The sequence below is a fragment of the Callithrix jacchus genome, chromosome 20, assembly GCF_049354715.1.
Source record: "Callithrix jacchus isolate 240 chromosome 20, calJac240_pri, whole genome shotgun sequence".
In the NCBI taxonomy this organism is placed as follows: domain Eukaryota; kingdom Metazoa; phylum Chordata; class Mammalia; order Primates; family Cebidae; genus Callithrix; species Callithrix jacchus.
Window position 1 is genome coordinate 26,781,629 of NC_133521.1, and position 15,793 is coordinate 26,797,421.

The 15,793-nt window shown below is 40.4% G+C and overlaps 2 protein-coding genes across 3 annotated transcripts in view; one reads left to right on the top strand and one right to left on the bottom strand.

Annotated features, from left to right (window-relative positions):
- Positions 1–15,793, top strand: part of SNTB2 (syntrophin beta 2) — a 129,761-nt gene that overhangs the window by 42,281 nt on the left and 71,687 nt on the right. The gene's annotated exons all lie outside the window — the stretch shown is intronic.
- Positions 10,929–15,793, bottom strand: part of LOC144580524 (uncharacterized) — a 79,906-nt gene continuing 75,041 nt past the window's right edge. The window contains exon 3 of the transcript XR_013530118.1: positions 10,929–11,064. The gene's annotated coding sequence lies outside the window, so the exon portion shown is untranslated. The remainder of the gene's footprint in view (positions 11,065–15,793) is intronic.

Consider the following 15,793-nt stretch of genomic DNA (forward strand, 5'->3'; position numbering starts at 1 on the left):
TGAAACCCTGTCTCTACTAAAAATACCAAAATTAGGTATGGTGGCATCTGCCTGTAATCCCAGCTACTCAGGAGGCTGAGGTAGGAGAATCGCTTGAACCCAGGAGGCAGAGGTTGCAGTAAGCTGAGATCATGCTACTGCACTCGCCACGGAGCGAGACTCCATCTCTTTTCTTTTTTTTCCCGAGACTCCATCTCAAAAAAAAAATTTGTAAGATTTGTTTAAAAGCAAGATAAAAACATGGACAAAAAGACTAGAAGGAACGATCCACGTGTTTCATTGGTAGTAAAGGTAACTATTTTCTCTGTTTTCCAGATTTTCTGTGATTTGTTCTCTTTTCTTTTCCTTTTCCCTTTTCTTTTCTCCTTTCCTTTCCTTCCCTTTCCTTTCTTCCTTTTTCTTTTCTTTTCTTTCTTTTCTTTTTTGGTGAAGTTTTTACACTTGTTACCGAGGTGCTGGAGTGCAGTGGTGCAGTCTCAGCTCATTGCTACCTCCAACTTCTCCAGTTCAAGTGATTCTCCTGCCTCAGCTTCACAAGCAGATGAGATTACTGGCACATGCCAACCACCCCCAGCTAATTTTTAAAAAATTTTTTAAATTTTTATTTTTTTCTGGCTAATTTAAAAAAAATTTTTTTTGTAGGCTGGTCTCAAAACTCCTGACTTCAGGTGATTCACCTGCTTTGTCCTCCCAAAGTGCTGGGATTACAGGTGTGAGCCAGCGCACCCAACCATTTTGTTTTTATTACTTACAATTTTTTTTGTTTTGAAACAATTTTAGACTTAAAAGTTACAGAAATAATACGGAATTTCCAATATCTTCTAATGTTAACGTCTTGCATAACCATTATCAAAACTAAGAAGTTTTTCAACTTTTTTTTTTAAGTAAGTTGTTAACATTAGTATTTATTTATTTTTTGATACGGAGTTTTGTTCATGTTGCTCAGGCTGGAGTGCAATGGTGCAATCTCAGTTCACTGCAACCTCTGCCTCCTGGGTTTAAGTGATTTTCCTGCTTCAGCCTCCAGAGTAGCTGTGATTACAGGTGGCTGAACTACCATGCCTGGCTAATTTTTGTATTTTTAGTGGAGTCGGGGTTTCGCCATGTTGGCCAGCTGGTCTTGAACTCGTGACCTCAGGTGATCCACCTGCCTCGGCTTTTCAAAGTGCTGGGATTTCAGGGATGAGTCACTGTGCCCATCCAACATTAGTGTGATATTATTAAACTACAGTTTCTTTATGGTTTTCACCCATTTTTCCACTAATGTCCTTTTTCTGTTCAAGGATCCCACATTACACTTTGTTGTCATGCTTCTTTTGTTTCCTCCAATCTGTGACAGTTCTTCAGTCTTGTCTTTCATGACCTTGACACTTTGGAAGAATACTGGTCCGTGGTTTTGTAGAATATCCCTCTATTTGGGTTTGTCTCTTGCTTCATCATGAATAGATGGGGATTATGCATTCTTAGGCAGGATATTAGAGAAGTGATGTATCATTCTCAGTGTATCATATTGGGTGGGGGGGTTATGACATCAATATTTTTTAATATTAGTCATGTAAAACCTTGATTACTGCATGTTTCTTCACATAAAGTTCCTATTTTTCCTTTGTAATTATCTTTGTGAATATCTTGGAAAATATGTTGAGATTATGCAAACACCTAGTTGTTGTTTAAATTTTTGCCCACTAATTTTAGCATAAATCAGTGGATCTTGCCTGCAACAATTATTACTATAGTGTTTTTTTTTTTGTACTATAGTGTTTTAATGATGATTTTCTATTTATCCCATGCCTGCTACACTTATTGAGAATCCTTCTGTAAATGACCTTTCTCTCCCATTTATTTATTTAATTATTTATATTATTGTGGACTCATGGATATTTATTTTATTCTTTGGGTTATAATCCTGTATTACTGTTATTTATTTTAATGCTCGAATTGTTCCAGCTTTTGTTTTCATTACCTTTTCATTAAGAAAATTAATAAAACAAATTATCAGCAAATGGTTATAGTATGTGGGTTGACCAAAGTCAAACAATATTACTTAACATGCAATAGTTGATTTTTATTAACTCTGACAGTTCTCAGTTTACTACATTGGAATTCATTAGTATATGTTATGTAAGAATGAAGAGGGAAAGAACATGAAGACATCTTTGTCTTTTTTCCTGAACTCAGTTAATTTTACCTATTTGGTCTGAAAAGCTGTAATAACAACAAAGGCCTGGCAGTTACTAATTGCATTTCTTTTATACAAAAAAGAAAAGAAAATGACCAAGTGTTTAAAGACATGGGAACTTGGAGGACTTTCTTGTTCCCAAGTGGTGACTCTGACTGGATGTTCAGGATGGAGTGGTTGCTGACCCTTTGAACACAGCTATTGTGCTGGGTTAATATTGTATTTCCGTCTATAGTTTATCACTCAGGGTGCTGATCTAAAACAAAACATCCGGTTTATCCAGCTAGACCAGAACATATCCACTTAGCAACAAAAATACAGATAAGGATTTCCTTGCACTTGAACTGCTACAGTTTTTTTTTGTTGTTGTTGTTGTCTAGTAGAAAAACAGTAGTAAGTTTTTATGTAAGTATTTTTCAGTTATTTTATTTGCTGCTGTTACATCCATTTATGCGTAACATTGTATTTACACCTCTATAACGTTTATTATGTTTTGCCTTATTATAATTTCTACTTTATTAGTTGGCCTATTTTAGGGACACATGTCTTCCTTTTCTTCCTCAACTGAGGAAGAAAAACAACCTGAGGACAAGATTTGTATGTCAAACGTTTTAAAGATCCCACATGCTTTGCACATAGGAGAGAGTTGTTGAAAAGAGGGGGAACATTATAGCTCTGTTTTGGTTTTGGAGATGGAGTCTCCTTCTGTCACCCAGGCTGGAGCGCAGTGGTGTCATCTCGGCTCACTGCAGCGTCCACCTCCTGGATTCAAGTGATTCTCCTGCCTCAGGCTCCCAATTAGCTGGGATTACAGACGCCTGCCTCTATACTTGGCTAATTTTTATAGTTTTAGTAAAGATGGAGTTTCATCATGTTGCCCAGGCTGGTCTCAAACTCCTGACCTCAGGTGATCTGCCCATCTCGGCCTCCTAAAGTGGTAGGATTCTAGGCATGAGATGCCCAGCCTATGGTTCTTTTTTTTTTTTTGAGACAGTCTCACTCTGTCGCCCAGGCGGTAGTGCAATGGTGCGATCTTGGCTCACAGTAACCTCCGCTTCCTCAGCCTCCTGAGTAGCTGGGAATACAGGTACCTGCCATCATACCTGGCTAATTTTTTTATTTTTGTAGAGATGGAATTTCACCATGTTGGCCCTGCTGGTCTTGAACTCTTGACCTCAGATGATCCACCCGCCTTGGCCTCCCAAAGTGCTGAAATTACTGGCATGAGCCACCATGTCCAGTCTATGGTCCTTAAGAGTAAAAAAACAAAACAAAATGTTGTTTCCTATCATTTGTGCTAGTGATAGATAAAAGCCTATTTTTGGGTTTGTGAGGCAAGGACTGACTTTTTTTTTGAGACGGAGTTTCGCTCTTGTTACCCAGGCTGGAGTGCAATGGCGCGATCTCGGCTCACCGAAACCTCTGCCTCCTGGGTTCAAGCAATTCTCCTGCCTCAGCCTCCCGAGTAGCTGGGACTACAGGCATGTGCCACCATGCCCAGCTAATTTTTGTATTTTTAGTAGAGACGGGGTGACACCATGTTGACCAGGATGGTCTCAATCTCTTGACCTTGTGATTCACCCACCTCGGAGGACAGATTTTCTAATAAGAATATTTTAATCCATTATTGACTCCTCATGATAAAATTTCATTTCTCTTTCTTTCTTGCTTTTTTCTGAGACAAGATTTCCCACTGTCATGCTGGAGTTCGGTGATGGGATCATGGCTCACTGCAGCCTTGAACTCTCAAGCTCACGCCATCCTCCCATATCAGCATCGTGAGTTGCTGGGACTACAGGCATGTGCCACCACACCAGGCTAATTTTTAAATTGTTTTGTAAAGACAGGGTCTTGCTATGTTGCGTAAGCTGGTCTTGAACTTCTGGGCTCAAGCAATTCTTCTGCCTTGGCCTGCCAAAATGCTGGGATTACAGGTGTGAGCCATGTTGCCTGGCCCTAAGGTTATATTTTTATGTTACTGCAGGAGCAAACTACTCATTCAGAAGCCATTTGTTTAAGCATATAATTGTTTTATAAGGAGAATTGCTTTTATGGCAGATTTGTTTTAATAAGAAATTTAGCCGAATTAACCCTTCAGCAGATAAGATTATACATATAGAGTCTATGTGACAACCTTCAGTATATGGAGAGAGTGACCATATCCCAAATATTCATAAGCACATAGTGGTGCTGACCAAGGATCTTTTATTAAAATAGTTGTAAGAATCCTTAATCTAGAGCAATTAGCAACAACATTTAACTGAATTGTGTTACTCATGTCTATGCCCAGCTTTTCTGGGGATATCTTAATTACCATGCCCCGATATTCTTTAAAGGTATAGCACATAATAACTTTACTCTGTAGGTTATATTCAGTGCCTAATGCCTTTCAGACCCTGTTAAACAGTTTACTTTTATTAGTTAAGCTTCTTTAACATCTCAGTTACTTGGTAAAGTTAGTATTAGGGTTAGTATTAGAATTTCATAGATTATAGCCAGGCATGGTGGCTCATGCCTATAATCGCAGTACTTCGGGAGGCTGACCAGTGTGGGTCACCTGAGGTCAGGAGTTCCATTCCAGCCTGGCCAACATGGTGAAACCCCATCTCTACTAAAAATACAAAAATTAGCCAGGTGTGGTGGTGCATGCCTGCAGTCCCAGCTACCTGGGAGGTTGAGGTGAGAGAATTGCTTGAACCTAATAGGCAAAAGTTTCAGGGAACTGAGACTGCACCACTGCACTCCAACTTGGGTGACAGGGTGAGACTCCATCTCAAAAAAAAAAAAAAAGAGAGAGAATTTTATATATTATAAACTGAGATTTTAAAGTGAAATTATTTGTCCAAAATCACAAAGTTTGTAATTGGCAGAACTAGAATTCAAATATGGATCTGTTCAGTTTCACATCTTTGACTCTGTCCACTATACTATACTCCTGCCAAAGCATATTTTATTAATTGTGTACATACATACACACTAAGTATACACATAATAAGTGCCTACAACCCTCAAACATAGGCCTATATACCTTTCATACATTATCTCATTTAATCCCCCACAATAGCACTTTAAGGGTGTATGTTTTGCAAATGAGAAAACTGAGGCTCAGAGGTAATCTTCAAACCTCCCAACAGATAAACAGTAATATCAAGACTTGAGCTGAGGTTCATTTGATTTTATCAAATTTTATCACTTGTTGCTGTGCATTAATGATTTTACAAAAAATATCCAGAGGGCATCAACAGTAGGTTAATGCAAATTCATTGTTGGGTACAAGATACAGATCTATGGCAATTCCATACTGATGCCCTCTTATTTTTTCAGTATTTACTTAATAGTGACTCACCTGACATAGTTGTTTTGCTATTGAATCTATTTCTGAAATTACTTTTCTTTTTTTTTGAGACGGATTTTCACTGCTGTTACCCAGACTGGAGTGCAATGGCACGATCTCGGCTCACCGCAACCTCCACCTCCTGGGTTCAAGCAATTCTCCTGCCTCAGCCTCCCGAGTAGCTGGGACTACAGGCACACACCACCATACCCAGCTAATTTTTGTATTTTTAGTAGAGACGGGGTTTCACCTTGTTGGCCAGGATGATATCCATATCTTGACCTCGTGATCTGCCTGCCTCAGCCTCCCAAAGTGTTAGGATTACAGGCATGAGCGGCTGCACCCAGCCAAAAGGTTTTAATTTTTAAATCCAGAAATTTTAATTGCTGGAGACAAATTTCAGAGCTGCTTTGTTTTTTGGTTCATTTGGACTTATTTCACTAAAGCTCAGAGGTTTAAAATTATACTTGAATTCTTCTTGTTATCCCAGTAGTAATTTGAGATTTTCAAAAAAGGATATTTCTCCTACTTTTATTGTTGGACCAGAGCTTAGATTGAAACAGAGAAGGGAAGATGGATAATGAACTGAATTGAAAATTCCAAGATCACCATAAACCCAAGTCACATCTTAGAAATCTGGGAGACACTACTGCTTCTGAGGGCATGCTTGGTTTTTTTGTTGAGGACTTTTCCCCCCTCATGCCTAGCAAGAAGAAAGTAATGTCACAGAATTCAATGACAAGGCAATAATGGGAAATTAAGTATGACTTTAGATATGCTGGTACATCAAGAACTTAAATTCAGTTTGTGTGAGATATGAGGTTCTGGTGACTGTCCTGTAACTCTTCACTGTTATGACAAATCACCTCTCCCAGTTCTTCAGACAAAATAAAAGCATAAAGAGACATGGACTTCCTGCTTTTAAGTAGAAGAAAATAATAATATCCTGCATTTGTTGAGACAGGAGATCAAGATTGGGTGGGCATATATACCATTTTTAACCTATTTAAATAGCAAGGGTTATTTTAAGTGAGATTACTTCATGTTGGCAAGTGTACTGACATGGACATGCTTATATACTGCTGGTGGGAGTACAAAAATGATACAGATTTTGCGGGGGGAGCAATTTGGCAATATTTATCATGATCCTTAAATATTACTTTGACCCAGTAATTTCTCTGCTGAAAAAGATGTTCAGTGTAGTGTTAATTAAACTAAATTCCCTAGTCAGGTGTGGCGGCTCAATATTTGTAATCACAGCACTTTGGGAGGTCAAGGCAGGAGGATCAGTTGAGGCCAGGAGTTCAAGACCAGCCTTGGCCACATAGCAAGACCCCACTGTCTCTGCAAAAAATAAAAAAATTTAGCCACATACAGTGGTGCACACCTGTAGTCCTAATTACTCAAGAGACTGAGGCAAGAAGATCCTTTGAGCCTAGGAGTTTGAGGCTGCAATGAGCTATGATTGTACCACTGCACTCCAGCCTGGACAACAGAATGAGACTGTGTCTCTTAAAAAAAAAAAAAAAAGAAAGAAAGAAAAACAGGGCTGGGCGTGGTGGCTCACACTTGTAATCCTAGCACTTTGGGAGGCTGAGGCAGGTGGATCACGAGGTCAGGAGTTGAGACCAGCCTGGCCAACATGTTGAAACCCTCTCTTTACTAAAGATATAAAAAATTAGCTGGGTGTGGTAGCAAACACCTGTAATCCCAGCTACCCAGGAGGCGGAGGTTGCAGTGAGCTGAGATCGTGCCATTGTACTCCAACCTGGGCTGCAGGGTGAGATTCTGTCTTTAAAAAAAAAAAAAAAAAAAAGGCAGGATGACCCACGCCTATAATCCCAGCACTTTGGGAGGTCAAGGCGGGTGAATCACAAGGTCAAGAGATCGAGACCATCCTGGTCAACATGGTGAAACCCCGTCTCTACTAAAAATACAAAATATCAGCTGGGCATGGTGGCGCATGCCTATAATCCCAGCTACTCGGGAGGCTGAGGCAGGAGAATTGCCTGAACCCAGGAGGCGGAGGTTGTGGTGAACCAAGATCACGCCATTGCACGCCAGCCTGGGTATCAAGAGCGAAACTCCATCTCAATTAAAAAAAAAAAAAATTATGGTAAACACACAATATGGAATGCTATATAGCTATTTTTAAATGATACTTGTGAAGAGTTTGTATAACATGGAGAAATGTTTGTTAAGTATGAGACTAAAAAGTCTGGAAGAAAATATAGTGTAATTAGGAATTTTGTATTTATTTTCTTTCTCTTTTCAATATTTCCAGTTTAATTATCTGAAAGGAAGGAATAAGGCCAACCAATAAAGATTAGCTTTAATGGTTGTTCTCAAGCAACTGTTAAGTAAAGGAGCACAACCAGAGTATGGAGATGCAGAAAACATTATGTGTTACACAACTTGGTATACCACGCCCAGCTAATTTTTGTATTTTTAGTAGAGATGAGGTTTCACCATGTTGGCCAGGCTGGTCTCGAACTCCTCATCTCAGATGATCCACCTGCCTTGGCCTCCCAAAATGCTGGGATTATAGGTGTGAGCCACTGCACCCAGCCCTCAAGTTGGTTATTTTGTTTTGTTTTGTTTTTTGAGACGGAGTCTCTCCCAGGCTGGAGTGTGGCATGATTTTGGCTCACTGCAGCCTCCACCTCCTGGTTTCAAGCAATTCTCCTGCCTCAGTCTCCTGAGTAGCTGGGATTACAGGCACACGCCACCATGCCTGGCTATTTTTTTTTTGGAGATGGAGTCTCACTCTGTCACCCAGGCTGGAGTACAGTGGTGCGCCTCAGCTCACTGGAGCCCTTGCATCATGGGTTCAAGCGATTCTCCTGCCTCAGCCTCCTGGGTAGTTGGGATTACAGGCACATGCCACCATGCCCAGCTAATTTTTTTGCATTTTTAGTAGAGATGGGGTTTCACCATATTGGCCAGACTGGTCTCAAACTCCTGACCTCAGGTGATCCACCCATCTCGGCCTCCCATAGTGGTAGGATTACAGGCATGAGCCACCATGCCCAGACTTCAACTTGGTTCTGATGAGTAGTTTGGAACATCTTAGCCAGTTTTAATTTGATGTATAATAGGTGAATGGGGGTCTTCCCTTCTTGTTCACTTCCTGGGCCTAGAACTATCCTAAGTGTAAGTTAAGTGGTATTTCAAAACCCCTGTAGTGTATATCCATATTATACAAACAACATTGAGTTAAGTAACATCTTATTCAAGCATTAGCCAGTGTGATTGCCTTTCAGAACACTGGGCTGTTCTCAGTAGTTTCTATATAGATGGAGAAAGGAGGATTTTTATAGAGACTGTAATCACTGTAAATGTCCTTCAGAATACTTGTGAGAGTCCTAGAAATGAGACCAAAGTAGGGCAGGGGGATCTAAAAGGAAGGGAAAGTAAGAAAGGCAGGAAGTAGGGAGCAGAAAGAAAGAAAACAAAACAGAAACCTCTGGCACCAATATGACGGCTTCAAACTGCTGTGTCCCCAGGGCTAACAACATAGTACCAGGAATTTTTTTCTCTGCTTTCAGGCCTATAATGAGGAAATTTCTGTCTGACCAATATCAGGGGCACATCAGCTGCTGTACTAAGTTTCTTCAAATATCCTGGAATTGTGGTGAGTTTGAACCCATTAGCTACCACTTCTACAACTGTTCTTGGAGTTATGTGGATGCAGTCCCATTAGATATATAGAATTATTGGTTTTTCTGTACTAGATCTTAGTAAGTTCCCGTTACATTTGCATTAGGATTAGTAGAAGTGGAATTTGAGGTGTGCTTTGGAAAATGGGTATGATTTGGACACATGGAAGTGAAAAAATGAGTGAATCGATATAAATAAGGACACAGGAAAAGTCACAATATACCTTTCTGCAAATAGTTTGCTGGATTGTGGTGGCCTGTGCTTACGCTTGAAATCTTTTGGGGGTTTTTCTTGTGCAAACAGTTTAGTAAGATATATGAGGGGACAGAAGAAAAGAGTCAGTTGGAAAGATAAATTTATACGGAAAACTTTACATTCCTTAGGCAATAGGAAACCTTAGAGACTCTTTGAAATCAGGAATGGCCTGGTATGAGTTAAGGTCTAGGACAATCAATCTGGCAACGTTGTGTAAAGGAATGAGAGAAGGGAAGAGGATTTGAGCAAGGAGATCCATTAAGAGGCTAGTACAGACACAAAGGGGCAACTATTGTATGAGTCCACCTATCTGAGGTACCTAGAGTAGTCAAACTCACAGGGACAGAAAGTAGAATGGTAGTTGCCAGGGCCTCCAGAGGAGAGGGAAACAGGGAGTAATTGTTTAATGGGTATAGAGATTGAGTTTAGGAAAATGAAAAAGTTGTGGAGATGGCTGGTGGTTGTGGTTTCACAACAATGTGAATACTTAATGCCCTGAACAGTACGTTTTTAAAAAAAAAAAGCTTAAAATAGTAAACTTTATGTCGTGTATATTTTACAATTACAAAAAGAAGAAGAAGAAGCCATTGCAGTGGCTGGGTTATCCAAGGCATGTTGGCAGTGGGAAGTGGGGGGAGTAGGTAGGCTAGAGAACAATTTCATAAGTGGTTTGGCACCAGATTAGATGTAGTGGGTAGGGATAATAATTGGTCTGCAAAGGTTTAGGGAAGCATTTTCCAAACCTTGATTGAGCATGAGAATTAACCACTTGGACAACCTTTAATAAAATACAGAAGAGTGTGCTTCCCACTAGGCTAACTATAATACTGGTTTAAATCCAGGATGGTGAGAGAGATGATGATGCTAATCCTAATAACTACAAGAGTGAGCACAGGAGCAGGGGATAAAGGATAATGAAGATTAGTTCCTGTTTGGATATGCTGAATCTGAAGGATGGGGCAGCACCCTGGTGGTGGGATTGGGGCCAATAGGAGATACTGGTTCTAGAGAGCTATGTCAAACTAGAGATCCAGTAGAAAGTTGATAGGGATGAGAGGTTAAAGTGAGAAATGCTAAAATCAGAGACTTAGGGAACACCTAGATTATAGGGATAGGAGGAGAAAAAATGCACTTAAAATGCACTTAAAAAATAAATGGCCAGAAAGAAGGAATACAAAACAGCTGGTAGAGTGCATTGTCTTACATACTGGAATAGTGGAGCATAAGGTTGGAGAAAGGGCTTTTGGATTTGGTAAGAAAACATTGATGACCCTTTAGAATGCTGTTTTATTCAGAATACATTTAGGAGTGAAAGGAGAAAATAGAAACAATAAGCAGAAATTGTTTTGTTTTGATTTTTAATGAATGGTGAAGGGAGGGAAGAGCCAAGTCTGGGTTCATTAGGTCAAGGGAGGGCTTTTTCAGTTTGGATGAACTTGGTACTATTTTAGGACAGTGTTTCTATGGAGCACTGTGTTTCATGGATCTCCTGCTTCCCTCCTTTTCTTCTCAGCCCTTTGATAGTGGAGTGTCTGCTTCCTTATCCATACTCACTTCCTTGCTTGTGCTGGAAGTCTTCCATGTGCGCTTCTAGGTCTGCTCCTTCTCTATGTGCCATCTGTCCCAGGATGCTGACCTGCATGGACAACATCAGCAAACTTCCTTGGCCTTTGGTTTTTGTTGGGTTTGGCCAATGTAGAGCCCCAATAGGACATTGGAGGGAAAAAAGGAGAAGGGTGAGGTTGGAGCATTTATCCCTTTAGCGCCCAATCTGCAGGTCACTTGCTGAAGTGACTGAAAGTCACTGCTCCTCTCACGTCGGTGTCTATAGGGCTCTTTTCTTCTGAGTTTGATAATCACTTTCTTTCCTAGTTCCTTCAGGCTTAAGTGTGGAAACAGCCACTCTGTTAATAGCCCTGGGATACCACACTCTATTTTCCCATGTGGTTTCCCTGCATTCTGCACACATCTTCGTAAGTTGTCCCTTTATTAAATCCCTTACTATCGTTTCCTGCTGGTATCCTGACTGATACAGTGATCTTATCCAGTTTCATGGCATTAAATAGCAACCATATGCTAATGGCTCCCAGATTTATGTTTCTAGCTTAGACCCATTTCCTGAACTGCAAACTTATACATCTAGCTGCCTGCTAGACTTGATTATCTAATGTATGTCTCAGGTTCCTGCTCTTTCTTCTAAACCTGTCAAGGGCAACTCTGTCTTTCTAGTTGTTCAGGACAGAAATCTTGAAATCATCCTTGACCCCTCTTTTTGTCACCCCCCCTATGTAATCTGATGTAGAATCTGACCACTTCTCACCACCTCCGCTCCTATCCACCTGGTCCAACTCCCATCATCTCTCATCTCTGATAACCTGCCAGCTGGTCTTGTTGCTTCTGCCTTGGCCTTGTTTCATTCTGTTTTCAACATAGTGGTCACTTGTTTCTGAAAATCTCCCAATAGCTTCCCATTTCAGAATAAAAGCCAAAGTCCTTGCCATGACCTAAAAGGCCCTATATAGTCTGCCTCTCAGCCCCATTACTTTTGATTCCATTGTCTACTCTGTCTCCCTCACTTACCCAGCTCCAGTGACTCTGGTCTTCCTTACTGCTTTCACACTGACTACCTGGCTGGAATGCTTCTTGATATTTGCATGGCCAACTCCCCCATCTCCTAAAGTCTTTGTTTATTATCTTCTTAATGGCTTACCCTAACTACCAAATTTAAAATTACAAACTGACACCCCTGGCAGCATTTTCAATCCCTTCCCTTGCTGTGTTTCCTTTTCCCATTACACTTAACATCTTCTAATATAATTTATAATTTACTTATTTTATTTTTGTAATTATCATACTGTAAAACTGACCTTTTCCCCTTAAGATATACAGTTCTTTGAATCTTAACACATGCATAAATTCTTGTAACTGTAACCACAATCAGGATACAGGATCGTTCCATGGTTTTAGAAAACTCTGTTGTGCTATCCCTTTATAATTATATCCTTTCTCACCCCTAACCCTTAGAAACCCCTTAGAAACCACCGATTTTTTTTTTTTTTTTTTTTTTTTTTGGTCAAGACAGGGTCTTGCTCTTTTGCCCAGGCTGGAATGCAGTGGCGCAGTCTTGGCTCACTGCAACTTCTGCCTCCCGGGTTCAAGCAATTCTCCTGCCTCAACCTCCTGAGTAGCTGGGATTATAGGCATGTATCACCATGCCCAGCTAATTTGGTATTTTTAGTAGAGATGGGGTTTTACCATGTTTGCCAGGCTGGTCTCAAACTCATGACCTCAAGTGATCCACCCACCTTAGCCTCTCAAAGTGCTGGGATTACAGGCATAAGCCATGGCACCTGGCTAGAAACCACTGAATTTTTCATCATATAGTTTTTTCTTTTCAGTAATGGGATCATATAACTTTTGAGACTGGCTTAATGCCTTTCATATTCATCCAGGTTACTTATCAATAGTTCATTCCTTTTTATTTCTGAGTAGTGTTCTGTTCTGTAGCTTTATCATTGTTTATCCATTCACCATTGAAGGAAATTTGGGTTGTTTCCAGTTGTGGCACTTAAGAATAGAGCTGTTAAGAACATTAGTGTACAGGTTTTTATTTAAATGTAAGTTTTCATTTCTCTAGAATTTCATTAAATTATTAATTACATAATTATTTTTTACATATTTTATTCACTGGCTAATTATTCTACATGCCTAAAACAGTTCCTGGTATATAGTAGGAGCTCAGTAAATTAGTGAATATGCTATATTATTTTAAAAATGAAGAGGGATAGTGAAATCAAGAGTCACTCTGAACTCTTTCAAGGTTCATGTCGCCAAACTGTAGATTGCAGTCTACTCAAATCCCAAATGCCCAGGAGACTTACGCTGAAAGACACCAGAAAGTTGAGAATGTAAAAGGCTTTTTACTTAAAGTAAAGCAATTCCTTCCTCATGTTTTTGTGGTCATCTATCAGGTTCCTGACTTGAGGGAAGAGCTTGGGATGAGCTTGAAGAGAATCCGCCTAAGAGAATACTTTAACAGTGATGTCAACATAATTCATTCCTATGCAAAATGCACAGCCAGATCTTCCCCTGAGAATAATCCAGGAACAAACTTGATTGCAGAAGCAGGGGAAATAATGTTGTGTTACCAACTTAGTTTCACTTAAACTCATAGAAAAGATCACCAGTTGGAATATGGAAAAGGTAAGAGTTAAAGAAGAAGATAATGAGTGAAGTCGATGTTTATAAAAGAAGTTGATCTGTTAATCCAGAAATGTGTGTTTTTAGCCATAGGCTCTGTCTGCCCTATGAAGTAAAGTATCTTTTTAGATAAGCTGTTTGGTTTTGTTTGTTTGTTTTGTTTCGCTGTTGCTACCCAGACTGGAGTGCAATGGCACGATCTTGGCTCACCGCAACCTCCTGGGTTCAAGCAATTCTCCTGCCTCAGCCTCCCGAGTAGCTGGGACTACAGGCGCGCACCACCATTACCAGCTAATTTTTATATTTTTAGTAGAGACGGGGTTTCACCTTGTTGACCAGGATGGTCTCGATCTCTTGACCTCGTGATCCACCCTCCTCGGCCTCCTAAAGTGCTGGGATTATAGGCCGAGCCACTGTGCCCTGCTCTGTTTGGTTTTTTTTTTGGAGACGGAGTTTTGCTCTTGTTGTCCAGCCTGGAGTACAATGGTGTGATCATGGCTCACTGCAACCTCTGCCTCCTGGGTTCAAGCAGTTCTCCTGCCTCCACCTCCCAGGTAGCTGGGATTACAGGCGCCTGCCACCCTTCTCGGTTAATTTTTGTATTTTTAGTAGAGATGGGGTTTCACCGTCTTGGCCAGGCTGGTCTCTAATCCCTGACCTCAAGTGATCCACCTGCCTCAGCCTCCCAAAGTACTGGGATGACAGGCATGAGCCACTGCGCCTGGCAGCGGCCTAGATAAGCTTTAAAAAGCCAGGCTGGGTGCAGTGGCTCCTGCTTGTCATCCCAGCACTTTGGGAGGCCCAGGTGGGCAGATCACTTGAAGTTGGGGGTTGGAGACTAATCTGGCCAACATGGTGAAACCCCGTCTCTGCTTAAAAGAAAAAAAGCCACTTTACAGGACACATGCAGTGGCTCACACCTGTAATCCCAGCACTTTGAGAGGCCAAGGGGGTTGGATTGTTTGAGCTCACTAATTAGAGACCCCCCCTGAGCAATATGGCGAAAATCCTTCTCTACTAAAAATACAAAAATTAGCTGGGTATGGTGGTGTGTGCCTGTGGTCTTAGCCACTCAGTAGGCTGTGGTGGGAAGATGGTTTGAGCCCAGGAAGTGGAGGTTGCAGTGAGCTGAGATCACACCACTTCACTTCAGCCTGGGTGATAAAGCCAGACCTTGTCAAAAAAACAAAAACAGCCACTTAATACCATTCAGTTTAAAACCAGATGCTGCCTCATGCCCCAAACATGGAACTCTTTGTAACCTTATGCATTAGAGCTTAGAATTCAGTAAGAATCAGTTGGATTTTGGATCCCATTCAGTGCATTATAGTTTTTGAAAGCGCAACAAGATTTCAGTTTACATATCTTTCATGTTTAAAGTTTGAGCAAGAGGCTGGGTGTGGTGGCTCATGCTTGTAATTCTAATGCTTTGGGAGGCTAAGGTGGGAGGCTTGCTTAAGGCCAGGAGTTTGATTGAGACCAGCTTGGGCAACATAGCGAAACCTTGACTCTACAAAAAAAAAATTAAAAATTAGCCAGATGTGGTGGTATGCATCTGTAGTTGCAGCTACTCAGGAGGCTGAGGCAGGATCACTCAAGCCCAAGAATTTGTGGTTACAGTGAGCTATGATTGTGCCACTGCACTCTAACTTAGGGGACAGAGTGAGACCCTGTCTCAAAAATAAAATTAAGATAAGAGTTTAAACAAGATTTCAGAATAAATTTTCTTCATGTCTTAAATAACTTTTTAAGTTAAATACTGTGGACTTACAAAAAATTTAAATATACAGAATGACATTAAAAAATGCAATCCTACACCTATATATATAAGCACTACTGATATTTTGATTAAGATCTTTCCAGATATCTTTACAGGTACATGTGTACAGTGCATGTATATGTTTTGTCACTCTAAAGAAGAGAAGGGATCACAGTAATGCTTTTGGGGTGGGAGGAAATCCCACTTCACATTTAGTAAAAGGAATACATGAATGGAAGAAAGAAAATTAGCTTCAGCATCTAAACACTCAAAACAGTTTGTAAACATCTGTTTGATTAAATATTTTGAGGATTATCTTCAACCATCAGGAAAAACGAAATAATTCTGAAATACATTGTGAGTTCTGAGTTGAACTGAAAGCGTTATGTGGGGGTGTAAAGACTGC